The 27,774-nt window shown below is 40.5% G+C and overlaps 1 protein-coding gene across 6 annotated transcripts in view; it reads left to right on the top strand.

The window, feature by feature from the left end:
* Window positions 1–6,809: 6,809 nt before the first annotated feature.
* The window catches only part of LOC134224943 (zwei Ig domain protein zig-8-like), a 951,761-nt gene continuing 930,796 nt past the window's right edge, over window positions 6,810–27,774 (top strand). The window contains exons 1-3 of one of the 6 annotated variants that reach the window (XM_062704596.1): window positions 7,342–7,494; window positions 7,889–8,641; window positions 9,551–9,922. The gene's annotated coding sequence lies outside the window, so the exon portion shown is untranslated. Of the gene's footprint in view, window positions 6,908–7,341; window positions 7,495–7,583; window positions 7,609–7,888; window positions 9,923–27,774 lie in introns of those variants that run through there. The other 5 variants (XM_062704593.1, XM_062704592.1, XM_062704595.1 and 2 more) reach the window with 5 other exon arrangements.

Below are 27,774 nucleotides of genomic sequence, written 5' to 3'. Positions count from 1 at the left end.
AAAATAGATATTTTTTGTTGGAGATTGGTGCGATTTGCCAGTATCCTGAACATTTGCAATAATAAGAGCTGAAGGCGGCTATTTATATTTAATTCGGTCCACGTTGTTTTTTCTCGTTGAAAACTGTTTGTTACGTACGGTTCGAAATGACCGATTTTGAAAATAATGGAAATTGAAAAGATTAGCCCCTTGATTGTATCAGGTATAATCATATTATATTATCAGCATTATTTAACAGGGTGGGTGGCACGACGCCATGTTCTTACAGTCAGCATATCAAGAGAAAAAAATATGGTAGTAAACTTGATTTTTTTTTACTTGGAGGATACCTTCTTAAGCATTAATTAGAAAACGAACAATTCGGTATAACTTCTGAACCTTTTAGACATAATTTAAATTTCATATTAGTTAGTTCATCCGAGGTTTTTCGAGATTGTACAATTTCCCGAAATCCAATTGTCCACATTTCTCAAAAATATCAAATCTTCGAAAACAACATTTTTCGGAGATAACATTTCCATAAAAATGACTAGGCCTGTGCGCCGCCGCCGTGAAAAATGAATTTTCTACGCCGCCGAATATTTTTGGACACGCCGATGACTATTGGATAGCTATTGAGTCAGTTTCGTATATTTGTAATTCATTGAAATTTTTCTGGTAGAACTGAGGTGTAGTTTGCTTAGAAATTTTATGTGGGATTCGAAAGGAGTTCAGTGGAAATTTCTGAAGAGTTCTCGAAGTACATTATGGAGCGTTCTTGGAGGAATTTCTGGAGGAACTTACGAGAGATTTTCAGGAGAAATTCCTTGAAGAAAAACTAGTGGACATTTTAGGAGACCATCCATAGAAATCTAATTGATTCACTGGTAGGTTTCTGGAGGAATTCACGGAGAAAATTTTGTAATAGCTCCTTTGGAACTCATAGACTCCAGAGAAATATTTTAAGAGAATTTGGAGGAAATACTTAAGGATTTTCCGAAAGAATTCCTGCTGGAATCTCCGGAGAAATTATCTGAGGGACTTTCAGACGAACTCTTAGGAGCTTCGAAAGGAATTCCGGAAGTAACTTCCAAAGAAACTGGGGCCTTTCCGAGGAATTCTTTGAGGAACACCTCAACCAATTTATTGAAGACCTTCTGGTAGAGTTCTTGGAGCAACTTCTAAAGGAAATTATGAAGGAATTTCCAGACGAATTTCTTGAGTAAGAATTCTTGCAGGAACTTAACAAGAAATTAAGAATTAAGAATAAAAAATTAAAAAGAAAATCTACAAGAGGAATTTTTGAAGAAATTCCTGGAGAAGCGTCCAGAGGAATTCCTGAAGGAACTTGCGGAGCAATTCCTAGAAGAGTTTCCTGTTGGATTCCTGGAGAAACTTCCGAAAAGTTTGTTTTAGATACTTCCTGAGGAGTTCCTGAAAGAATTTCGATGGAACTATCCTAGGAACTCTGGAAAAATTTCTTGAAGAAGCTTTTTTAGGAATTCCCGGAAAAGCTTCCAGGAGGAACTTCCGGAGGAATTCCTGGAGGAACTTCCGGAGGAATTCCTGGAGGAACTTCCGGAGGAATTCCTGGAGGAACTTCCGGAGGAATTCCTGGAGGAACTTCCGGAGGAATTCCTGGAGGAACTTCCGGAGGAATTCCTGGAGGAACTTCCGGAGGAATTCCTGGAGGAACTTCCGGAGGAATTCCTGGAGGAACTTCCGGAGGAATTCCTGGAGGAACTTCCGGAGGAATTTCCGGAGGAATTCCTGGAGGAACTTCCGGAGGAATACCTGGAGGAACTTCCGGAGGAATTCCTGGAGGAATTCCTGGAGGAACTTCCGGAGGAATTCCTGGAGGAACTTCCGGAGGAATTCCTGGAGGAACTTCCGGAGGAATTCCTGGAGGAACTTCCGGAGGAATTCCTGGAGGAACTTCCGGAGGAATTCCTGGAGGAACTTCCGGAGGAATTCCTGGAGGAACTTCCGGAGGAATTCCTGGAGGAACTTCCGGAGGAATTCCTGGAGGAACTTCCGGAGGAATTCCTGGAGGAACTTCCGGAGGAATTCCTGGAGGAACTTCCGGAGGAATTCCTGGAGGAACTTCCGGAGGAATTCCTGGAGGAACTTTCGGAGGAACTTCCGGAGGAATTTCTGGAGGAACTTCCGGAGGAATTCCTGGAGGAACTTCCGGAGGAATTCCTGGAGGAACTTCCGGAGGAATTCCTGGAGGAACTTCCGGAGGAATTCCTGGAGGAACTTCCGGAGGAATTCCTGGAGGAACTTCCGGAGGAATTCCTGAAGGAACTTCCGGAGGAATCCCCGTGGGAACTTCCGGAGGAATTCCTGGAGGAACTTCCGTAGGAATTCCTGGAGGAACTTCGGAGGAATTCCTGGAGGAACTTCCGGAGGAATTCCTGGAGGAACTTCCGGAGGAATTCCTGGAGGAACTTCCGGAGGAATTCCTGGAGGAACTTCTGGAGGAATTCCTGGAGGAACTTCCGGAGGAATTCCTGGAGGAACTTCCGGAGGAATTCCTGGAGGAACTTCGGAGGAATTCCTGGAGGAACTTCCGGAGGAATTCCTGGAGGAACTTCCGGAGGAATTCCTGGAGGAACTTCCGGAGGAATTCCTGGAGGAACTTCGGAGGAATTCCTGGAGGAACTTCCGGAGGAATTCCTGGAGGAACTTCCGGAGGAATTCCTGGAGGAACTTCCGGAGGAATTCCTGGAGGAACTTCCGGAGGAATTCCTGGGGAACTTCCGGAGGAATCCTGGAGGAACTTCCGGAGGAATTCCTGGAGGAACTTCCGGAGGAATTCCTGGAGGAACTTCCGGAGGAATTCCTGGAGGAACTTCCGGAGGAATTCCTGGAGGAACTTCCGGAGGAATTCCTGGAGGAACTTCGGAGGAATTCCTGGAGGAACTTCCGGAGGAATTCCTGGAGGAACTTCCGGAGGAATTCCTGGAGGAACTTCCGGAGGAATTCCTGGAGGAACTTCCGGAGGAATTCCTGGAGGAACTTCCGGAGGAATTCGTGGAGGAACTTCCGGAGGAATTCCTGGAGGAACTTCCGGAGGAATTCCTGGAGGAACTTCCGGAGGAATTCCTGGAGGAACTTCCGGAGGAATTCCTGGAGGAACTTCCGGAGGAATTCCTGTAGGACCTTCCGGAGGAATTTCTGGGGGAGCTTCCGGCGGAATTCCTGGGGGAACTTCCGACGGAATTCCTGGAGGAACTTCCTGAGGAATTCCTGGAGGAACTTCCGGAGGAATTCCTGGAGTAACTACCGAAGGAAATCCTGGAGGAACTTCGGGGGAATTCTTGGAGGAACTTCCGTGGGGATTCCTTGAGAAACTTCCGGAGGAATTCCTGGAGGAACTTCCGGAGGAATTCCTGGAGGAACTTCCGGAGGAATTCCTGGAGGAACTTCCGGAGGAATTCCTGGAGGAACTTCCGGAGGAATTCCTGGAGGAACTTCCGGAGGAATTCCTGGAGGAACTTCCGGAGGAATTCCTGGAGGAACTTCCGGAGGAATTCCTGGAGGAACTTCCGGAGGAATTCCTGGAGGAACTTCCGGAGGAATTCCTGGAGGAACTTTCGGAGGAATTCCTGGAGGAACTTCCGGAGGAATTCCTGGAGGAACTTCCGGAGGAATTCCTGGAGGAACTTCCGGAGGAATTCCTGGAGGAACTTCCGGAGGAATTCCTGGAGGAACTTCCGGAGGAATTCCTGGAGGAACTTCCGGAGGAATTCCTGGAGGAACTTCCGGAGGAATTCCTGGAGGAACTTCCGGAGGAATTCCTGGAGGAACTTCCGGAGGAATTCCTGGAGGAACTTCCGGAGGAATTCCTGGAGGAACTTCCGGAGGAATTCCTGGAGGAACTTCCGAAGGAATTCCTGGAGGAACTTCCGGAGGAATTCCTGGAGGAACTTCCGGAGGAATTCCTGGAAGAACTTCCGGAGGAATTCCTGGAAGAACTTCCGGAGGAATTCCTGGAAGAACTTCCGGAGGAATTCCTGGAAGAACTTCCGGAGGAATTCCTGGAAGAACTTCCGGAGGAATTCCTGGAAGAACTTCCGGAGGAATTCCTGGAGAAACTTCCGGAGGAATTCCTGGAGGAACTTCCGGAGGAATTCCTGGAGGAACTTCCGGAGGAATTCCTGGAGGAACTTCCGGAGGAATTCCTGGAGGAACTTCCGGAGGAATTCCTGGAGGAACTTCCGGAGGAATTCCTGGAGGAACTTCGGAGGAATTCCTGGAGGAACTTCCGGAGGAATTCCTGGAGGAACTTCCGGAGGAATTCCTGGAGGAACTTCCGGAGGAATTCCTGGAGGAACTTCCGAAGGAATTCCTGGAGGAACTTCCGGAGGAATTCCTGGAGGAACTTCGGGAGGAATTCCTGGAGGAACTTCCGGAGGAATTCCTGGAGGAACTTCCGGAGGAATTCCTGGAGGAACTTCCGGAGGAATTCCTGGAGGAACTTCCGGAGGAATTCCTGGAGGAACTTCCGGAGGAATTCCTGGAGGAACTTCCGGAGGAATTCCTGGAGGAACTTCCGGAGGAATTCCTGGAGGAACTTCGGAGGAATTCCTGGAGGAACTTCGGAGGAATTCCTGGAGGAACTTCCGGAGGAATTCCTGGAGGAACTTCCGGAGGAATTCCTGGAGGAACTTCCGGAGGAATTCCTGGAGGAACTTCCGGAGGAATTCCTGGAGGAACTTCCGGAGGAATTCCTGGAGGAACTTCCGGAGGAATTCCTGGAGGAACTTCCGGAGGAATTCCTGGAGGAAGTTCCGGAGGAATTCCTGGAGGAAGTTCCGGAGGAATTCCTGGAGGAAGTTCCGGAGGAATTCCTGGAGGAAGTTCCGGAGGAATTCCTGGAGGAAGTTCCGGAGGAATTCCTGGAGGAAGTTCCGGAGGAATTCCTGGAGGAAGTTCCGGAGGAATTCCTGGAGGAAGTTCCGGAGGAATTCCTGGAGGAACTTCCGGAGGAATTCCTGGAGGAACTTCCGGAGGAATTCCTGGAGGAACTTCCGGAGGAACTTCCGGAGGAATTCCTGGATGAACTTCCTGAGGAATTTCTGGAGGAACTTCCGGAGGAATTCCTGGTGGAATTTCTGGAGGAAATCCTGGAGGAACTTCCGGAGGAAATCCTGGAGGAACTTCCGGAGGAATTCGTGGAGGACTTTCCGGAGGAATTCCTGGAGGAACTTCCGGAGGAATTCCTGGAGGAGCTTCCGGAGAAATTCCTGGAGGAATTTCCGAAGGAATTCCTGGAGGAACTTCTGGAGGAATTCCTGGAGGAACTTCCGGAGGAATTCCTGGAGGAACTTCCGGAGGAATTCCTGGAGAAATTTCCGGAGGAATTCCTGGAGGAACTTTCGGAGGAATTCCTGGAGGAACTTTCGGAGGAATTCCTGGAGGAACTTCCAGAGGAATTATATTTTCTCGTTTATATAGGTGGAAACATCGAAAAAGCGTAAGGGGTGCATTTTGGACTGTTCTACCCTGCGTCTTAGTTTGGAAGATTATATTAGCATTTCCATAACATTGTATAGTTTTAAGTAAATTCTAAAAGGTTCAAAAAAAATCTAATTTGAGTTCAACCTCTTAAACCTAACGTTGACTTTCACCGCATCGATCTGCTATCGTTATGTAGTTTTCTTTCTCCGTATTTGATAACAACGGCTGGAATGAAAGATATGCCAGATCAAAACTAAATCAAATTCTGTATTGCTTGATCTAACCGTAAACGAAATAAAGGGACGAGTTTCGGGAAGTATATACTGAAATTTCTGAAATTCACATTAGAATATCTTTGCTTAAAACAATTCGATTTTCATAGAACGGACGCAGACATTTTTCTATTTTACTCCTAACTCCTAGTTCATCTATTTGCAAGCGCACACATTTTACAAAGGTCGAGAAAGGCACCATCGCCGCTAGGTGGATTAATCTTTAATTACTAATGATCTATACCTTAAGAGTTTTTATTATCCAGATGTTGCAACAAATGTCCGATGAAGAAATTTCCAATTCTAGACAAAAATCGGTGCTATCTTCTATTGTGACAATTAGCTTCTTGTTTCTTTAACATTGATTAGGTTAAGTTTAGTTCAAGTTCAGAACTTTGATGAACATGATTCAATTCAACCAAAGGGAAATACTGATAGCCAGTGGCAATTGAAATTTATTCTTTAATAATAATGTATCATAGCAAATAAGGATAAGATAAAAGATAAAAGAAAAAGATAGTTTGCAAATAAAACAAGTTGAAAAACATTGGCAATCCTTTGAATCATATATTTACTGGGACAGTACCGATAAAAGTAAAAAAATAATCGGTAATAGAAACCATATGAGAAAGGGTGAGTTTGTTGATGACTCTAGAGCCATGCACTGGGTTGTATGATGGTTGGAAAAGATCTGTTGCAGCCATGTAGATAAATGCTCTCCAGCAAACAGTTAGGTTCCGATACGTTTTTAAAATACGCGGGGGCGAGTTGAATACGTCAGAGTTGGAGTTTGTTGCTGCTGTTGTAGATCTGTGGTCAACTTTCGAATTATTCCAGGTGATGACAGTTGAGGGAGTGGATTCACCTTCCTCTCACATCGCATGATGACCGAAGGTGTAGGGTGGTGAAAGAGCATACTAAGAATGCAACGTGCGTTCTGACTAGTCAAATGAGGCTCACGGCAGCGGGGATGCATTCGGGTGAAAGCTGGTAGCTAGTGCGCAGATGCATTGGAAAATTGTGTAGAGAGACTATAGAGAAGAGTAACGTGGAAAGTGGTGGGAATAGAAAATTTCAAGTAATTTTCCGGCGGTAGACGGTGTGGCTTGAACAGTTCGATTCCGACCACCGTCGCGTGAACGTTGATAGTTGAGCGAGTTATAAAACGTTGTTTCAAGGTATAATGGGAGGTAATGCAAATATATGGTTTGATATATCGAAGTGATCTTTGCTGATAATTATTATAGTCCGTCATATTTATGGACAGAATCAGTGTCGATGAGTGTGAGATACCAGCGCAGGAAAAAGTTCAGATGTCAACCGCTATGTGTGAGCAAAACAAATGGGAAACCACACAACAAGCCTGAAGGACATTCTGGTCCTGTGTTGGTGTAGCTGCCGTATGTAGATTTGGAATCGTGCAGGGTACTCTCTGGAGTGCAGCTTCTAGGGGCATGGGGAGAGTAGCGCAATCAGAGAGGAGTGGTGAAAAGCACGAGGAAATTTGACACGCTCACACTTCGGAGAGTACTCGAGTGCCAGGTTTGGAGCCCATGTTTTGATCTCATAATGCTCCAGAACGGTCTGCACAACAGAAGAACAGAATCCTTCAGCCAGGTCAATGCGAGCGGTGCTATGTAACTGGTGGAGGGCCTAACGAGAGCTAAAAAAATATGCCGAGTAATTGTACCGTGAAAATTGGCGATAATTTCCGTTCTGCTAGACCTTGCGCGACATGATTCGATTGCTCCGAGCCGCGGAAAGCATATAAGCGTAGGTCAGACCAAGTGGTGTGGGTTGTTGTGTTTTTTTGCAATGCTGCTATCACAATCGAATGTGAATGCTGGTGGTGAAGTAGTTGTAGGAAAAATCGATGCTGCTGAATAATTAAGTAAGCTGGTGTAGTGTTTTTCTCATTCGTCGGTCTCAACGCTTGCAAAATTTTCCAGCTCGATTTCCAATGCCGCGGTGATTTGCAAGAATTCCAGAATGTCCTTCCATGTGTAGGGTGATGTTGGCGGGCTAAGAATAGCTGCTTGTTGAACTGAGAATGATTAATCGGATTATACACCACTTTGACTGACCATAGTGGTTTTGTATTTTCGTTGGAAGAATAACTACAGAAAATTGAATTTCGTGTTTTTGCTTAACTTTTCCCATCATCCTTCTAGGATAATTTATGGATTGAATAATAATGGCGAGAGTAGATGAGTTCAGCTTACCGTATTGAGAAACAGTGGCAGTGACCAAGTCCGAGCCGGACCGAAACCGAAGATATCTCGAAAAGTGATTCAATTACGCTGCTAATGCCTTCGAATAAATTACAATAAATTTGTCGCTCGTCAACCACTTGTGCGCGTGGGAAGATCCAGTACGAACTCATCCTTTGTATTTTCGTTGCTCATCCTTGTCTAGTACGGTTCTTGGAGTGCCCGGTACTCATGACGAACTCCTGAACAAATAACGACATACGCAGCGTTAGTGCTTATCCCAAACCCATCGAAGTATACAACAGACAGACAGCCGGGGATATTTGCACTCGAAGTCGATTGTCGAAGTCTAGATTGAAGGGTATTTGATAAGCAGAGCGAGCGAAATGTGAACATCTCAAGTGAACAATTCCAGAAAAATCCCCATTTCAATGGGGTGCTGTCACTTCGATCGGAAAGCAAAGGATCTATTCACAATTTGAAAAATCTATATGTGTAGATTTCGGTCGTTAGATGTTTCAATCCTAAACTAACAATGAATCAAAACAAGGATGGATGCGAGGCTGTGAAGTGAATGGTTTGGTCCTTCGGAAAAATCATCGACAGAAGAAAAAAGTAGAAAGCCGACGGAGAACTCTTTAGAGCAAGGTTGAGCTCGCATGAGTTGAGTCCGCTACCGGGAAAACACGTGGGGAATCAAAGCAAATATTTACGGTAGAGTGTTTTCGCTAATCAAATTTTCCGCTGCTGATGTCATTGATGAGTGGGACGCAAATTTTGCCCTTTCTGGTTCAAATATTTGAATACTGGTGTTTGCTACTAACCTAAATCAATTTGAAATCCGTTCGTTCCAAGTGTGTAGTGACGCTCCACTCCGGGATACGTAGAAGTCGGAACGAAGAGTTTATGTTCTTTTGAAGAAACCGGAAATAATTTCACGGATTGTGCACAGTGCTTTACAAAATCCCCCAGACGAAATTGGAAGCTGAAAGCTTAAGAAAGTCTCGAAAAACGTCGTCCAGAATCACGACTTAGTCGGAGAAAATCCTCTCATGGATATGGGTTCAGTAAGCATCGAGCTATGTGGATTGTGGGTGGGTACGAAAGCAGAAGTAACATTGGGTTCCCAGTGAACACAATCAACCCATAGAAGGGAAGCACGTGAAACGACGAGCACTTGGAGTATGTGCTGCCGCTTGCCCTCCCATCAAAGTCAAGTCAGAAAAATATAAATGTTAAGTGGTGCAACTACGGCATCAGTGTATTCGAGCGTGAAAACCTGCTACATTCAAGCGATAAGCATAGAGTGAATTTGAGAGTGCTGATTTTTCTCTTGAACATCTTCTCAAATCCAACTAAATTAATAAAGAACTTGGAGTCATTCAAAGTTGGAATAAATCTTGCCAGTTAAAGAAGAAAGTTGTAGCACAAAAATAAAAATTCTAATAAAAAGAAAAAATAAGCAAGAGGATTAAACGCTTGAGCTCCTTAAGCTTTCAATTCCTCTTCGAAGTATCCGAGGCAAAAGTGAACCGTGTGTGCCCAGTGTATAATCCTCATCGTCTGGGAGTGGATTTATTCTCACATGTGTGTACCAAACCCCCGATAATAATTACTTTGCAGAACCTTTCCAAATAGGCAAAATGAAAATGTGCCACCCGCAGTGATAGCGTTGCGTTTTTAGTAGTGGCGCCCAAGCTCCGGAAACGTCAGTGGCAGATATTCCCAGCAGCCAAGTTGTTCGTCCGTCATCGTTAACTTTTCATCCAATTTCATCGGGACCGGAGAAAACATCTCACTCCGTTGGGGCGGAGAAGAACAGTGTTTGTGTGCCAGTGAGCGAACCGTGTATGTGTTTTGAATTTCTATGCAGAGGTAAATAACTGCTACTGCTCCGCATCTCGACTAGATCAAAGAAAGAGTTCCAACGGAATCAGTTCCAGGAAGGCTGCAGCGTTTTTGCAGGGCGGATCCGGTTGATGGTGCTAAAGAAACGTAAGAACCTTGCTTTTTTCTTTCATTTCCCTCCCTATCATATATTAAAAGAGTTTATACAATAAACGTTGCTCTTGAATATTATTTATCAAAATAATTACCATAATTAAATGCGCTATTTCTTTCATCAACTCTACTATCTGCAATTGATGCAACGAAATGAGGAAAATCAGAAACCTACAATAATAGAATGCTTTTAAAACAAAATTTCCTATTTGCATCCTAAGTTGTAAGCGCTTATACGAATATGTTATCGTGGGTAGTAAATGACTGCTGTGCAGGAATATTCTTATTAACGTCGAAGATGTTTTTTTAAAATTCTGAGAATGCGATTTTTCAGCGTACTTTTGACTTCAGGATTTTAATATTTCTGCCTCCTAGAGGGCATTACGAGCGAAGTTTTTATGCCATGTTTCCTCCAAAATATTAATGAGCACAACACGTTCTAAAGCGGAGAAGTCGAAATACGAGCAGCGTCAAACCTGGCATTGTTTTGCTGCGTAAGCTTTTTTGACTACTCATTGCTTTTTAATTGAGTGGCGCTCCAACTACGGATCACTAGGAAAAAATAAATTAGTAACAACACGCAAAACTTTGCGACTTTCAGTCACATTTTCTTCTTTGTCACGATTGCATACAGAAATAGATTAATTACCGATGGAAAATCCTTTTTCCCATCCGTTTTCAAAAATGCCATACGCTAGATCCACAGGCAGCCTTATTAAAAGATAGTCAACTATCTTCAATTCATTCATTTATATCAATGATTGTTTACATTAAAATCCGGAGGGTAAATCAATAAACCATCGAGCAAGTCTTACTATAATACGACTTAATTGTTTCGTTAAGTGGCCCAGACATTATAAAGAGTCATACCTATAGGTATTAGTATGATGAAATTTGTTGAATGATGCCCGAACTTCCTGATTGATGTAGTTAGTTTTATTTAAGTTACCAAGCTATAATTTCAAATAACAAATTTAATGAAATATTCATTTAAATTTAAATTTTTTTCAAAAATAATTTAATTAATTAAAATTTAAAATTTTTTATCGGCTGTTCGGCCACATTGAGAGTTGACGTAAAGTCAATGTCAACTTCTCTCCACGAACAGCCTAGATAGCCGTGTGGTGTCGGCAGCTGGTTATCTGGCTAAGAATAACATTACGGATTGCCTGTTCCAGTGGTAAAAGTCCACCATACAGGTGACCCCTAATTTTCGGTGTGATGCGGCTTTATGCTTACCGTGCCTACGAATGAATGGTTAGGGGGGTCTAATAAGAACCTAACCGCAAACGGAGCCTGTGAAGCACCAGGGCCCCTTTCACAGTATTTTAGCCCTCGCTGCGCTAACCGGAGCTATGGCGTAGTTGACTTTTACTTCTCCAAGATAATCGGTTACTCTTATCCAACTTCATCGTGAGGTTAAATAAGAGTAGGGTTATGAATATGTGTTTTAATTAGTTTTCAACAAATTGTCACCTATATGGATTCGCATTATGCGTTTTATACAATGTGCGTTGTGTATGTTACCTATATGGATTCGCATTATGCTTTTTCTCACAGTGTACTCTGTGTCTCGTCCTTGACGTTTGGCTTCGGCTACTCTTGTTCAATCTCAACGTGAGGTTAAATAAGAGTGGGGTTATGAATATGTGTTTTAATTAGTTTTCAACAAATTGTCACCTATATGGATTCGCATTATGCGTTTTTCACAATGTACTTTGTGTATGTTACCTATATGGATTCGCATTATGCGTTTTTCACAGTGTACTCTGTGTTTCGTCCTTGACGTTCGGGTTCGGCTACTCTTGTTCAGTCTCAACGTGAGGTTCAATAAGAATGGGGTTATGAATATGTGTTTTACTTAGTTTTCAACAAATTGCCACCTAAATGGATTCGCATTATGCGTTTTTCACAGTGTACTCTGTGTCTCGTCTTTGACGTTCGGCTTTGGCTACTCTTGTTCATCCTCAACGTGAGTGTGGGGTTATGAATATGTGTTTTACTTAGTTTTTCAACAAACTTCCACCTATATGGATTCGCATTATGCATTTTTGCCTTTCTCGTATACTAAGTATACGGTAAAGGCTATATGATCGCTCCAAAAACAAACTTTTTATAGAAGGCCCGGAGACCCATAGTGTTATATACCAATCGACTCAGTTCGACGAATTGAGGTGATGTCTGTGTGTGTGTGTGTGTGTGTGTGTATGTGTGTGTGTGTGTGTGTGTGCGCAAAACTACTCAAAAATGTCACTCATTTTTCGGGTACTTATCGTCAACCGATTTGCTCGCAACAAGTTGCATTCGACGCAGAATCCTGTCCCATTGTTTCCTATTTGGAATTGGCCAGATCGAACTATGGGATCGTGAGTTATGGCCAAAATACAAATTCATACGAAAAAATTGCGTAAGAAATGTCACTCATTTTTCGGGCACTTATCCTCAACCGATTTGCTCGCAACAAGTTGCATTCGACGCAGAATCCTGTCCCATTGTTTCCTATTTGAAATTGGCCAGATCGGACTATGGGATCGAAAGTTATGGCCAAAATACAAATTCATACGAAAAAATTGCATAAGAAATGTCACTCATTTTTCGGGCACTTATCCTCAACCGATTTGCTTGCAACAAGTTGCATTCGACGCAAAATCCTGTCCCATTGTTTCCTATTTGAAATTGGCCAGATCGGACTATGGGATCGAAAGTTATGGCTAAAATACAAATTCATACGAAAAATCGCGTAAAAATGTCACTCATTTTTCGGGCACTTATCCTCAACCGATTTGCTTGCAACAAGTTGCATTCGACGCAGAATCCTGTACCATTAATTCCTATTTGAAATTGGCCAGATCGGACTAAGTGATCGAAAGTTATGGCCAAAATACAAATTCATACAAAAATCGCGTAAAAATGTCACTCATTTTTCAGGCACTTATCCTCAACCAAGTTGCATTCGACGCAGAATCCTGTCCCATTGTTTCCTATTTGGAATTGGCCAGATCGAACTATGGGATCGAAAGTTATGGCCAAAATACAAATTCATACGAAAAAATCGCGTAGGAAATGTCACTCATTTTTCGGGCACTTATCCTTAACCGATTTGCTCACAACAAGTTATGAAAACTCATATGTGAATATGTACGTTATGTGGAAGATATTGATTTGGAAAATGTATTGGAGGTAACCACTTTCCCTTCGATGGGACTCGAATCCATGACTCTACAGTACGCTAGACTGGTGCTTTAACCAACTAAGCTACGAAGGACCTCCAATTACCTTTGATTGAACACAACAAGTTGCATTCGACGTAGAAGCCTGTCCGTTGTTTCCTATTGAAAATTGGCCATGTCGGACTATGGGATCGAAAATTTTATCATTTTTGCCTTTCTCGTATACAAAGTATACGTAAAGGCTATATGTTCGCTCCAAAAACGAACTTTTTATAGGAGTCCCGGAGACCCATAGTGTTATATACCGATCGACTCAGCTCGACGAATTGAAGTGATGTCTGGGTGTGTGTGTGTGTATGTGTGTGTATGTGTGCGTGTATGTGTGTGTGTATGTGTGTGCGCAAAATAATCTCACTCATTTTCCAAGCACTTATCCTTAACCGATTTGCTCGCAACAAGTTGCATTCGACGCGGAATCTTGTCCCAATGTTTCGTATTGAAAATTGGAAAGATCGGACTATGGGCTTCGGAGTTATGGCCAAAATATATTTTTTTACAACAAAAATTCTCACTCACTTTTTAGACACTTACTCTTAGCTGATTTACTCGCAACAAGTTTCATTCAACGCAGAATCTTGTCTCATTGTTTCGTATTGAAAATTGGAGAGATCGGACTATGGGTTTCGAAGTTATGGCCAAAATCCACTTTTTCACATGAGAAACACGTACAAAATTCTCACTCATTTTTTAGGCACTTATGCTTACCCGATTTGCTCGCAATAAGTTGCATTCGACGCGGAATCTTGTCCCATTGTTTCGTATTGGAAATTGGCCGAATCGGACTATGGGCTTCGGAGTTATGGCCAAAATATATTTTTTTACAACAAAAATTCTCACTTACTTTTTAGACACTTACTCTTAGCTGATTTACTCGCAACAAGTTGCATTCGACGTAGAATCTTGCCCAATTGTTTCGTATTGAAAATTGGCCCAATCGGACTATGGGTTTCGAAGTTATGGCCAAAATTCATTTTTTTACATAAGAAACACGTACAAAATTCTCACTCATTTTTCAGGCACTTATTTTTAACGGATTTTCTCGCAACAAGTTGCATTCGACGCAGAATCTTGTCCCATTGTTTCGTATTGAAAATTGGCCTAATCGGACTATGGGTTTCGAAGTTATGGCCAAAATTCATTTTTGCCTTTCTCGTATACAAAGTATACGTAAAGGCTATATGTTCGCCCTAAAAACGAACTTTTTATAGGAGTCCCGGAGACCCATAGTGTTATATACCGATCGACTCAGCTCAACGAATTGAGGTGATGTCTGTGTGTGCGTGTGTGAATGTGTGTGTGTATGTATGTGTGTATGTTTTTTTTTCTTCCTAAGCAATGGAGGGGGAATCTGCTCAACAGACACCCTGGGTTGTCCAGGAAGTGCGGGGTTAGGGGCCACCTCCAAACGAGGGAGGCAGGACTGCATCCCCGACCCGCTAAACCGTTTCCATTGCCGCCAAGCCCATCGTCCCTTCGGAACAACCAGAAAGTAATGCTTCAAAGGGGGGCCAGTGCATAACACACCCTCGAGGTTAGCTGCGTGTCCTTGGAGCATCGAACATGGTGACTCGCTTTTTAGAAGAACACCATGGTATCGTGCCTGCGCATTGCCAGCTTTCCAGGTTGCCTTACCACGCCCTATGTCCTCGGAAGGTGGGAAGGGTCGACTTCGCGCCTGCTTCCCTCTGCACGACTGGTATCAAGAATGATGATGCCACGTGCACCCCAAATTGACCTCTCTTCGATAGGGCCTATTCGCCAGCACACAGAGGGACTTGCCGACGCGGTGCCTACGCCTGCCCCAGCCTTGACGTGGACCCCTTTCCGTCCTCGGGCTCGGAACCCGCCCGGTTGACCGACGCCGCGAAAGCGACGATACCATGTTGTTCTTCACGCGACAACTTGTTTGATAAAAGGATCGAGTTCGACCACTGGGCAGTGTGTATATGTGTGTATGTGTGTGTAAGTGTGTGCGCAAAATAATCTCACTCATTTTTCAGGCACTTATGCCTATCACTTTTTAGGTACTTACTCTTAGCTGATTTACTCGCAATAAGTTTTATTCGACGCAGAATCTTGTCCCATTGTTTCGTATTGAAAATTGGACAGAACGGACTATGAACTTCGAAGTTATGGCCAAAATTCATTTTTTACATAAGATACACATACAAAATTCTCACTTATTTTTCAGGCACTTATCTTAAACGGATTTGCTCGCAACAAGTTGCATTCGACGCAGAATATTGTCCCATTGTTTCGTATTGAAAATTGGCGTAATCGCCAATAGGATTCGGAGTTATGGCCAAAATACATTGTTTTACCATAAAAATCTCACTCATTCTAGGCACTTACCCTCAGCCGATTTGCTCGCAACAAGTTGCAATCGACACAGAATCCTGTCCCATTGTTTCGTATTGAAAATTGGCCGGATCGGACTATGGGCTCAGAAGTTATGGCCAAAATTCTTTTTTTTATACCAAAAGTGCATAGAAATTACTCACTCGAAAAAAAACGAGAAAGGCACCATCACCGCTAGGTGGATTAATCTGGGTTTTTTTACAATGTACTTTGTGATTGTCACCTATATGGATTCGCATTATGCGTTTTTCACAGTGCACTCTGTGTTTCGTCTTTGACGTTCGTCCATTGTTACATCCTCTGTGTTTTTGTGACCTCTCTTTAGTCCCTAGCTGAATGCGTGTGAGTCTACATAATTGGCTTTCCTATAAATGGTTCCATTCACCTTTCCAACTTCACTTCCTCTTCCTTTCCCCTTTTCACTTCCTTTTCCGTCAGGTAAATGATGAGAAAGGCCAGTGAAGGCGATGGCACAAATCTCCCAAATTGAGGGGAACGTGCCTCCTGAGCCGACGTTCTGATACCTGATACCTGATACATTAAAATCCGGAGGGTAAATCAATAAACCATCGAGCAAGTCTTACTATAATACGGCTTAATTGTTTCGTTAAGTGGCCCAGACATTATAAAGAGTCATACCTATAGGTATTAGTATGATGAAATTTGTTGAATGATGCCCGAACTTCCTGATTGATGTAGTTAGTTTTATTTAAGTTATTTAAATTTAAACTGAAATTTCTCTTTGAACTTAGCACCACCAAGAAGATACACACCTTTCTACGCGAGTTTTGTGATTTACGTAGATTTTTTAATTTGCGCAGTTTTATACGCGGATTTTTCTCAAGGATTTTTATGTTGTTTATCTTCGGCGTACATAATTTTTCCGCGGATTTAAAGACACATTATTATTTGTCCATCTTTGTTCACCATCGCGTCGGGATGAGCATACTTTGATTTTACATTACGAGCATGATTACTTGATTTTATTGTTAACTCTTCTAACGCATTAGAAAAAAAAATACACATTTTGCATTGGGGTCCATTTGGACCCAAGATTTCATCTCGAGCTGAGCTTGAGCTTGAGCTTGAGCTAGATTGACTGCCCTTAGTTGTTACTCCATTATGACCAGATCAGCTGTTCTTGTACAAAGGACCCACAGATGTTTGCTTGGGACTAGCACTCATCTTCAATGTACAAGTGCTGGTGATCCCATTTGTTAGGTCATGCTGGTGCCTGCCACGTCAGATTGCAAGTCAAAGTAGGGAAGGGGACGGAAATGATGTATGCAATCGCTCGCCCACTGCAAGCCGAATTTACCTCTGCACTTGTCACGAGTTCGAGCGGAGTTGGAAATTTTGGGTGAGGATAACGACGGGCAGAGGTTCGTCTTGGTTGACGAGTTGCCTATCTAATGCGATAGGAGAGATAGCAATTGATGGAATTCTAATTGGATATAGGAAACGAGCTTTCCGTTCATTTCCAATTCTGGCAGTTACTACTAGAATAGTCAGTATAAAAGTGTAGGATAGAAATGGAAACGGTATGGAAATCCATTTCCTGTTCTAGAGATTTCTGGAACATGAGAAATATTAAGAAAGATACAAAGTAGGAGGAATGAGACGAACCTGGGATTGAACCCATGACCTCTTGCGTATGAGACAAAAACGATAGATTACCAAGCTTGTATCATTTGGACCCAAGATTTCATCACGATCACAAAAACTCAAATTTCAACCAATTTTCGATCTTTAGGCACCAATCGAAAGATGTAGGTTCCCGGAATTAACCCAGATTCATCCAAATTGACCTCTCTAGTCCCTGGGGAACTTGTACTAAAGCGGTACGGTTCGAGCTTCTTAATTTGGCACCTAATTTTCAAGTTTCATGTTATGAAACATAAAACTGCTTGCGAATATGCGCTCTGATAATACCAATTGTATTTGCTATCTTGTACATGCCATTTCTTGGCAATTTTTCCCTAAAGCAGTCATCGGAAAGCCCTCTGGAAGATCCGGAACATCCGTAAAATTACCCATTCCAAAAGTTCGTCCCAGAGCTTCGCGATTGTTTCGTAATAATATGTCCTGGCGAATTGTGGGTGTTATCAACAGTAAGTAAGTAGTAAGTTTTCCGTGACCTCCAAAGGCTTCCTAAATGGCTCTCGCTCTACGGAATGGTACTCTGGCAGATCCAGAACATCCGTAAAAGTGGCCAATTCCTAAAGGAATTCACGGAGGAACTTCCTTTAGAACTTCTGAAGGATCTTCCGGAAGAGATCCCGGAGCAACTTCCGGAAGAATACTCGGAGGAAGGCCTTTAGGAACTTCCCTAGGAATTATTTGATGAACTCCTGGAGGAATTTGTGAAGGAAGCTCAGGAAGAATTCGTGGAGCATCATGCGGAGAAATTTGTGGACGAATTCTCGGAAGAACTTCTAGAGGAATGGCTTCAGGAACTTTCCGGAGAATTACTTGATGAACTTCCGAAGGGATTACCGGAGGAACTCCTGGACGAACTTCCAGAGGAGTTTCTGAAGAAGATAATTTTCAGGATTTTCGGCTTTCAGTCACATGAAAATGTTGAAGAAGCTTCGGAGAAATTCAAGGAGGAACGCCACCACGTCACCGGCACTGGCTGATCTATTGCGCTAACTTTTGGAATTGGCCACTGTTTCGTCCAGGGTGGGACGACCCTACGTTGTGTTAATTTTTAAATATATACAAAATATAATTTGGGGACGTTCGCACAATATTCAAAATAAAATTAGACTGTCCTGCACGCCAAACGATCGCATTGCGTTCTGCTTGTTGGCGCGCAGATCGTAATAATACACAGAACAGAAAACAAATAAAGTACGCACGCTGCACTGTTTGGCGCGCTCTTCTTCACAGCCAGCAACGACGATGACGACGGCCGATGTGTGGTTGGACAGCCACTTTTACGGATGTTCTGGATTTTACGGGAGTCGCGAAGCTCTGGGACGTTAATTCTGCTATGAACCATTAGATGCATGATTGTACGACGCTGCAAAAGAACTTTAAAGAAGGTTCCTATAGAAGGTTTAAATTAATTTGATTTGACATTGGTGGCTAGTCTTATTTTCCATGTAAGAAAACCTGCCAATTATTCATTTCCTCTTTTTATTAGTTCTTCTTCTTTTTCTTCAAAGGCTCTTCATTCTAACTGGAACCTCGCCTGCTTTTCAACTTCTATAAGCATTTTCTATATAAGCATTTCCTCAGTTACTAATCAATTACTTCTATTTTTCGATCTTGTTCACCATTGGCACCATATGCTTCATACCTACCTTACCATCAGTCGGGCAAATGCACTCTTCGAAAAAAGTGATCTTATCTTCGTTTTCCTTATACTAAGGGAATGCCTGAATTCAAGAAAAAATCACATCCTCTCTTGCCTTCTACCGGGAAAATGCATCCCTCAAGAAGAGACTATATCTCCCTTGCCTTAAACAAAGCAAATGCCTGATATTCTCTCTTGCCATCTGCCAGGAAAATGGATTCCTTGAGAGAAGGGATCATATATCCCCTTGCCTTGGATCATAACCGGGGAAATGCCTGTATTGAAAGAATGAGTCATATCCTCACTAGCCTTCTGCCGGGTAAATGCATCTCTCAAAGAAGAAATCATATCTCCCCTTGCCTTAAGCCGAGCAAAAAGCTCAATGGAAAGAAGGAGTCATATCCTCACTTGCCTTTGCCAGGAAAATGCATCCTGTAAAGAGGGATCACATCATCCCTTGCCTTAAATCGAGTAAATGCCTGAATTGAAAGAAGGAGTCATATCCTCTCTTGCCTTCTGCCGAGAAAATGAACCCGTTGAAAGAAGGGCTCATGTCTTCAGTTGCCTAAAATCGAGCAATTCAGGCAAATTAAATAAAGCAACCACATCTTCTATTGATTTCTGCCAGGCAAATGCATCCATTGAAACAAGGAATCATACTTTTCCGTGCCAAAAGGCGAGCAAATACACAAGCCAGTACCCCGAATTAGTCATTATTCTAAGTTTATACATCACAACAATGAAGAAAAAAAAATCTAGCATGATTTTTGAAAACGTCGTATGTCCAAATGAGCGATTCTCTTTTATAACGCTCTAACTAATATTGAAGCTAGTTTTTCATTTATTACAATATTTCCACCTCAGCACGCTAGACAAAGCTATTTTCTTCAGATCTCTGTGAAAAAATCAGTTGTAAATGTTAGTATGGCTTCGTAATAATCAGAAGATAAAGTGAACAAAGAGAGCCTCTCTTTTGGACTTACGACGTTTTCAAAAATCACGCGAGAAATACTCAATAAAAGTTTGTTACTATTATTGTCTTTACTTACGATGTTTTCGGCCACCTCGAGCAATAAAAAAAGAAAAAAAGAACAGTTCATTTAAATTAGAATTATGAATGAACAACTGTTTGTCCTTCGCCTTGTACTGTTGCCATGCAGTATAGGACTAAGTATCAGAGTGTAAAATAATCGATTTTTTTGCTGAAGTCCACCTTTCTTCACTTGTCAGCTCACTTCCAGACACATTCATAGTCGGCTCTGGACTGTCAATATTCGATTGAATATTAGTCATTGAATATTTATTCACATTTTACAAATTGATAAATTATCTGAAATCTGAACACGTTTCAAATGAGTAAAGCAATTTATCACATAGAACTGAATCCGATTTTCATCCGCGAGACACTTTCAATGGTAAACATCAACATAAACAATGCTAATTATGTTTTTTCTGCACATAGTAAGCACATTCAGTGACAGTCGAATGAATGAGTTGGTGGAGTAGTCGTCTGACTATGTCATTCTATGCGATGTTTGTCAAAATTCGGACCGAAGTTTCTTCAGGAAGATGAATATTTCAAGCTCTGGTTAGAATACTTAGCAGAGCTTAAAATATTCATCTTCATGAAGCAACTTCGGTCCGAATTTTGACGAACATCGCATGAATAGACAAAAAGAAGCGACGAATTTGGTGCCGTATTTATTTGTTTAGCGATGAGATGGATATATGTACAGTGAGATGGAGATCGGAACAGTTCCCCTATATGTATACAGAGATGATAAGTGAGAGACTTGCTCATTCTCTTTAGGATTCAATCCCTGCTCATGCACACAATGCAGGGAGTCAGAGGCAACGTCAGCATGGCTACAAGTGCAACAAGGTTGAAGTTGTTTCTTGATCGCTGTGATAAAAGCAACGGATTATAGATGAAACGTGGTCTTAGAATTAGCGAGTAAAAGTGGGTAAGAGTTAGTGAGGGTGAGTAAAAGTGAGTGAATGAGGAATATGAATGAATAAGTGAGTAAAAGTGAGTGAGTGAGTGAGTAAGAGTGAGTGAATGAGCTAGATTGCCCGAGTGAGAAAAAGTGTGTAAGTGAGTGAGTAAGTAAGTAAGAATAAGTGCATGAGTAAAATTGAGTGAGTGAGAGTGAGTGAATGAGTAAGATAGAATGAGCAAGTAAGAGTCAGTGGGCGGGTAAAAGTGAGTGAGTGGTATGAATGAGCGAATGAGCAAGAGTGAGTGAATGAGTAAGAGCAAGTGAGTCCAAGAGGAAGTGAGGAAATAAGAGTAAATGAGTTAGTAAAAGTGAGAAGGTGAATAACAATTAGTACATGAGTAAAAGTGAGTTTTTTTTTAAATTACTTTATTTTCGTGCAAGGATGTTATCGACCATTTAGTAATTTGCGTTCGATCATTTATTAGTTGGTCACTAACTCATTCCAGAAGCTGAATTTCAAAATGTATTGTATGGTGGACTTCTTTTATTTTCAGAATTGTCATCATATTTGTCACCGAGGAAAGAAGCTGACTTTACCATCCACTAACGATGATATCCTTCTTTTCTAATTTATAGTGAACGTAGTTATTCTGAAAACGACGTCAACCATCACTTGCCGAATGGAGCATTTCATAACTTTTAAATAGCTTCGCTCCCAACGAAAAATTCATTGATATTATATAAGATTGCTTTTATACTAAGGGGCCGTCCAGAAACCACGTGGTCATATATGGGGGGAGGGGGTTTGGAAAATGACCACGATAAGCCACATGGGGGGAGGGGTGTCGCACTCGAACCACGTGGTTTTTTTTACACGAACAACTTTTGGTGAATAACAATAGCGGTGTAAAAAATACAAATCATTAAAATTCAATGATTTAATCATTAAACACAAAGCGCATCTAAGGGCCGATGCCCACGTAACGTCTTTTCAACTCAGCGTTAAAAGGTGTGCATCGAGAAAAATTGATAACGCAGCGTCGGTCGCAACGCCGATGCATATCTGCATTATTTGATATATCTTAGCCTAAGATCCTATATCCATACAAAAATAAACGAAAAAACAGGTTGCCATTCAGTCTCAATTTCCACAAAAAAAAATTTGGAAAGGAAAAATGGAAAAATATTTTTTTTAAATTCCGCCGCAGATGGTTTTTGGCATCACGCCGCCGACACTTTTGCATCAGCGGACTGCAGCTACAATTTTGAAAAATGTTCATGTTTTTACAATAATCCAAGAAAAAATCTTAAGAAAAAAAATTCAAAAGAATTTCTTGTGGAAAAATCAAGTAAAGAAATTTCCCGTAAAAACTTTGACATTACTTTATACAATCCTGATAATCCTGAATTTTTTTTGAACAATTCTCTCTGAGAAATTTAGGTTGGAAATTTTGCTACAAATTGATTATAAAAAAACAAAACATCTCCAGTGTAAATTCCGAAAAAATAATGTATTTCTTCGATAAGTTCTTCCGAATCTTCACCAGAAATTCTTCTTCATTTACAAAAGTAGTTTTTCGAACATTTTAAGAAGTGCACTTCAAAATGTTCAGTCTCCAGTTAGCCCTGCGAGGATTGCCAATCCTGAGATGACGAGTTCGATTCTCGTTCCTGTCTAGGATGTTTTCGGGTGGGAAACATTCTCGACACCATAGGTATAGTGTATACATCGTGCTTGCTACACAAGATATATAATCGTGCAATGGCTGGCATATAAAAGCTTTCAATTTATAACGGAGGAAATGCTTATAGAATATACTAAGTTGAAAAGCAGACCAGTTGGAATATCGAGCTATGCCACACGAAACACTTTGATATTTCCGCTGATTTTTTGTTTTTGGAATTTTGAAATGAAAATTTTCGGAATAATTTTTAAGCTCTTTGTGAATTCTATCACATTTTTTAATTTTCCAAGTATTTTTATTTCAGGCATTATTTAGAATTTCCACGGAAGAGTCTATGGATTATCTTCAAAAATCTTTGGATTTTCAAAAATAAATCTTTAAAATTCTCAAGGTTCATGTTATTTTAATTTGAACCAGAAATCATACCAAAATTTCGTCGGGAATTTATTCTTCTTCAGGATGTCATTTTGATTTTTTGTAGGTTTAGCTAAACATTGCTTTAAATCTTTACCATGCGAAGATGCACAGGAAATGGTTTAGAAAGTTTAAGGAATTTTCACATTAGAAAATCTTTAAAATTTTGATTTAATTTTTTAATGAATTCCTACTGGAAATGCTTCAAAAGTACAACCTTTTCAAGTACCACAAAAGTACTTTTTTTTTCGTTATTTCCACTTGTAAAAAAACTTCGGAATTTTCTCGGGAATTGGTGTTTCAGATGAACTTTTTCAATTTTCTTCTGGAAAATCTTAGGAATTTCCATCGGAAATATTTTGGCATATTCCGAATAATTTCTTTTGGAAATTAAAAAAAAACTGCTGAAAGTTTCTAAGAATTTCTTTTGGAAAACGAAAAAAAATTCCATTGGAAATTTAGAAGAATTTCCACAAAATTCTAGTAGTGCGCATGAAAAAGGTTATGAAGCTTGCATTTAAAAAATCAACATGAAATTCTAGATAAAATGCTTTTCAAATTCATAAAAGAGTCTTAGAACTAAGGAGATTCCTGCGATATGAAAAAAAGTAGCAGTGTTCCAGAAAAAAACACTCCAATTCCTAAATCAATCTAATTTAAAAAATAGTGTTATAATAACGATTGAAATTGATTTCCAAAACAAATCTCAACCCTTTCAGGAATGATGGGTCATATATGCCCAGCGTTTTAGATTGTCTATAAAATCACAAAAGAGAGCTAGGCCACCATTTTCTTCAGTAAAATTGTTCATCTAGATATTGGCTTCACAGAAAAAATATGGGAGCTCAAATTTGACTGACCATGAAAGCTCAGATATCCGAAACCTTCGGAAGATTTCGATTCTAAGAGCATGTAAATAAAGTTTAAATGTTTGAATCATTCTGTATAGATGGGTGGTCAGATAAAATGGGCCATCCTGAACGTTAAGCCAGTGATTAATATTCAGGAATACGAGATGCTCAAGGTACTTCAAAATGCTCTCAAGTTCTGCCCACGAATCTACCAGATCAATCAAAATTTGCAATGTTCTCATCATCGGTATATATCCAATCCGATAAAATAAGCATATGATTATAATTTCCATTAACATGAGATCCAAGAGACAAGGTACCTAAAATTATCTTGAGTCAACATCAACATCAAGTTGCACAATGACAATGACTATGATTGTTCCCAAACTGTTTTTGTAGGGCCTTAGAAGCACTGGGTTCACGGACTTGAATGATCAAGTAGTTCAAACATTACGACTTTCAGGTCGTTTTGTATAAGCTAAAAAGTCTGTAGTAGCTTGTATAAATAATAATTGAAGTCATATCAACCCAATGGACCTACTGGGATATTATATCATACATCATTCATAAGTTGGTTAATTGGATAAATCGAATGATACGAACTCCAAAATAATAATTGGTCTATAATACATTCATTCGCTTATGAAATGACCATTGATTGAAGCATATTCGAGATGTGGAATAAAAGTTCCTTGGGAAATTATTCGAGAGAACCATCAGAGTGATCGAGAAAATATTTTTAGTATGGTATCATTTGCTTCCACGAGTCGATATCAAAATAAAATTTCAATGAAGAATTAGAAATTTTGAGAGAGCCAGCTCTGGATTGAAAATCTCTTTAGTAGAGAAAAAAATAGAAATTTTCCATAATAAAATAGGAAATTGCCAATAAAGAACAATAATACACACAACAATAATAAATTAGCACTTGTAAAAGCAAAAATTGCAATTATGAAATAAGAATTTTCCATGAAGAAATCAAAATGTTCAACGAAAAAATACAAAATTTTCATGAATAAATCAATATTAGCAATGAACAATTAAAAAAAAATTTATAATTATTTATTTCTAATGTTGATGATTCTGAAAACAATACTGAAATTTCTACATGAATGCTACTCAAAAGAAACAACAGTAGGAGGTTTTATTTGCATCTCTAAGATTACATATTAACTTTATGATTCTCTGATAAACTTTTCGTTGTAGGAGTATAGCTCAGATGCTTCGCTGAGGTTAATATCTTAAGAATTTACAGTAGCTCCAGAGCTATGGAAGGTCCCAAATACTCTAAGGAATCTATAGGGATATTCAGTGATGAACTTTATAGTTATTTAAAAAAAAACACTAATAAAAAATTTTTAAAAAATTATAGATATGAGATTTTTTTGGAAAATTTCTAAACCATTATAAATTTTTCTCGAAATTTTTATAAGATTTTCGCGAGTCCACATTTTTTTGTACCCTCCTGATGCATTGAAGGTGAGCGAATTCTAGATATCCTAATACCTGATACACATTACAACATGATGACATCATCAAAATTTTCGACTTCATGAAAATTTATATTTTCCATGCTGGGTTTAGTTTGATTTTGAATCAATTGAAATTGTACACCTTCAAAATTGATCGGATTAACCATATATATTAGTAACATAAGGTTTTTTTTTAATTGCTGTACTTGAAAAAAACCACGTGGTCATAGGGGGGGGGAGGGGGGGTCTGCCAATTGACCACGATAAACCACATGGGGGGAGGGGGGTTAAAAATCTTCAAAAATATGACCACGTGGTTTCTGGATGGCCCCTAACAGGAAGCGTTTGGTACGGAAGGTCCACGCTTTCTTCCTTTCCCTTAAATTTCATGGAATGGATCGACTTTAAGGGTTTACAAATTCTGAAGTCGCTCAGTATCTAGAAATCATCTCTACGGTACATACTGCGTAGTTGGCCTGGTCGCATGAAAAGAAAAATGACCGAATTTAGAAACCGTCATTTTCCAGGATGCTTTCAAGTATTGGCTGCGCAAGTATGAGATTAGATTAGATTAGATTAGATGAGATTAGAAGGTTTTTTTACAACTCTGCCTAATGGTTAGTTGTTAAAATTCAACTAATAACGGAGTTACTGCAACTAGTAACTTAAACTAAATTATTGGAATTTTGTTATCATTTAGTCTAAGTTAATGAATCTATAGCTATAACTCTGTTACTAGTGGAATTCAAACAACGAATCTTTAGACAGAGTTGTAGAAAAACCTTCGCACTAGAAGTTCACCATACAACACATTTTGAAATTCAGCTTCTGGATTGAGTTATTGACAAACTACTAAATGATCGAACGCAAATTACTAAATGATCGATAACATCCTTGTTTTCGTGATTTTTTTTTATAATTTAGTATAAGTTCATCACGGATTAAAAGTGAGTGAGTATGTAAGACTGAGTAAGTGACTAAGAGTGGGTGAGTGAGCGAGTAAGAGTGAGTGAGTAAGAGTGAGCGAGAAAGAGAGAGAGTTAGTGGTTGAGAGTAGGTGAATTAGTTAAAATGGATAAGAGAGTAATAATTAGTGATGCAGAGGAAGTGAGTGAGTAAGGGTGTGTGTCTGTGAGAGAGAGAGGGAGGTCGTGTTGACTTAAGGAAGGCATCATCTCTGTTCGTCTTATATCGGGCAGACGCGTTAGACATAATTACCTCTGCGTGTCTTATACCGGGCAAACGCGTTCGTTTCAAAAAGGCATAATCTCCTCTGTCTGCCTTATACCGGCCAAACGCGTTCATTTAACGAAGGCATAATCTCCTGCATATACCTTATACAGGGGAAACGGGTCCATTTAAAGAAGGTGCGATTTCCTCTGTCTGTTTCCTCTGCCTTATACCGGGAAATTTCGTTCTATTGAATGAAGGCTTTCACAATCCTTTTCCTAGAATAGTAGGGGAAGGTGGTCGATTTATTGTATTGCAGCGGCACGGAAAGTGACCGCTGCAAGAATTCTTTTACAACGGTTTGTCTACCTAGGCGCCCACTTGCTGTGGTATAAATTTCACGATGTTTCGTGCAGCGAGTCAAAAATTATTCCAGATTTCGGACAGCTTCCTAGCCAAAAATTCTACATGGCGACGGCACGAGGAGTAGTTCCTGCGAAGTTTAAGTTTGCTTTTTGGACAAACTTGCAAAAAGCCAGATGATTTTGGCAAGAGATATGCAGTAGATCTGTTCACCATTTTCAAAAGTATTTCAGATTCAAAGTGCCACCCCTCTATTTCAATAAGTATCTTAAATGGAGTCTCCTGACCAATTTTTAGCCAAATCCATGGAGATTTAGAGATGCATCAAACGAGACTTTTTCGTAAAAAAATCGTCTGAATGCATCAATTTAACTCCACATAATAAAAGGATTATTCGTTGATAGCTTCTTAAGACTATTATCTACTACTTTGTCATTGATTTTAGGATGTTTAGACAGCTTATTCTATGACTTTTTATTAGATTTAGCTGAAAAAAATGCCTGACAACCAGAAAAATAATTTTAGGTGCTTCTGGGGGTAGTATAAATTTTCAATATGTGTCCAATTCAATTTTTCCTTTCATTTCCTTCGAGTGTTGCGGAAGTTTCGTCCATATATCACTTTATTCTGAAAAATAAGCTTCGGCATGTAATAATGCAGTTTTCATGAAATACTTAACATTTTAATAGGGTAGTCAAGCAAAACCATTCCCCCCATGCTAAAACAAAATTGACCATGATTTATGAGCAATGTCATCCAGTTTGCTCGACCTACTGGTATGGATCTAGAGTGGGCTATGTGGTAGTGTCAGGGCCTGCAGATCAAGACAGAAAAAACCCCATCGGATATCGCCCCCCCCCCTAAATTGTGGAAAGATTGAAAGTACCCGTACCCGAAATGAATTCCCTAGCATTCCAATCTGGAATTCTTTTCGCAATTACTTCAGAATATTCTTCAAGAAATCCTCTAGAAATATCTTCATGAATTTCTCCTGGAATTAATCCAAGTATTTCCCCAGAAATTCTTACAGGTATTTTTTCGGGAGTTTCTTCAGGTACTTCT

Source organism: Armigeres subalbatus, chromosome 3, assembly GCF_024139115.2.
Source record: "Armigeres subalbatus isolate Guangzhou_Male chromosome 3, GZ_Asu_2, whole genome shotgun sequence".
In the NCBI taxonomy this organism is placed as follows: Eukaryota; Metazoa; Arthropoda; class Insecta; order Diptera; family Culicidae; genus Armigeres; species Armigeres subalbatus.
This window is presented reverse-complemented; position numbering and strand designations above follow the sequence as displayed.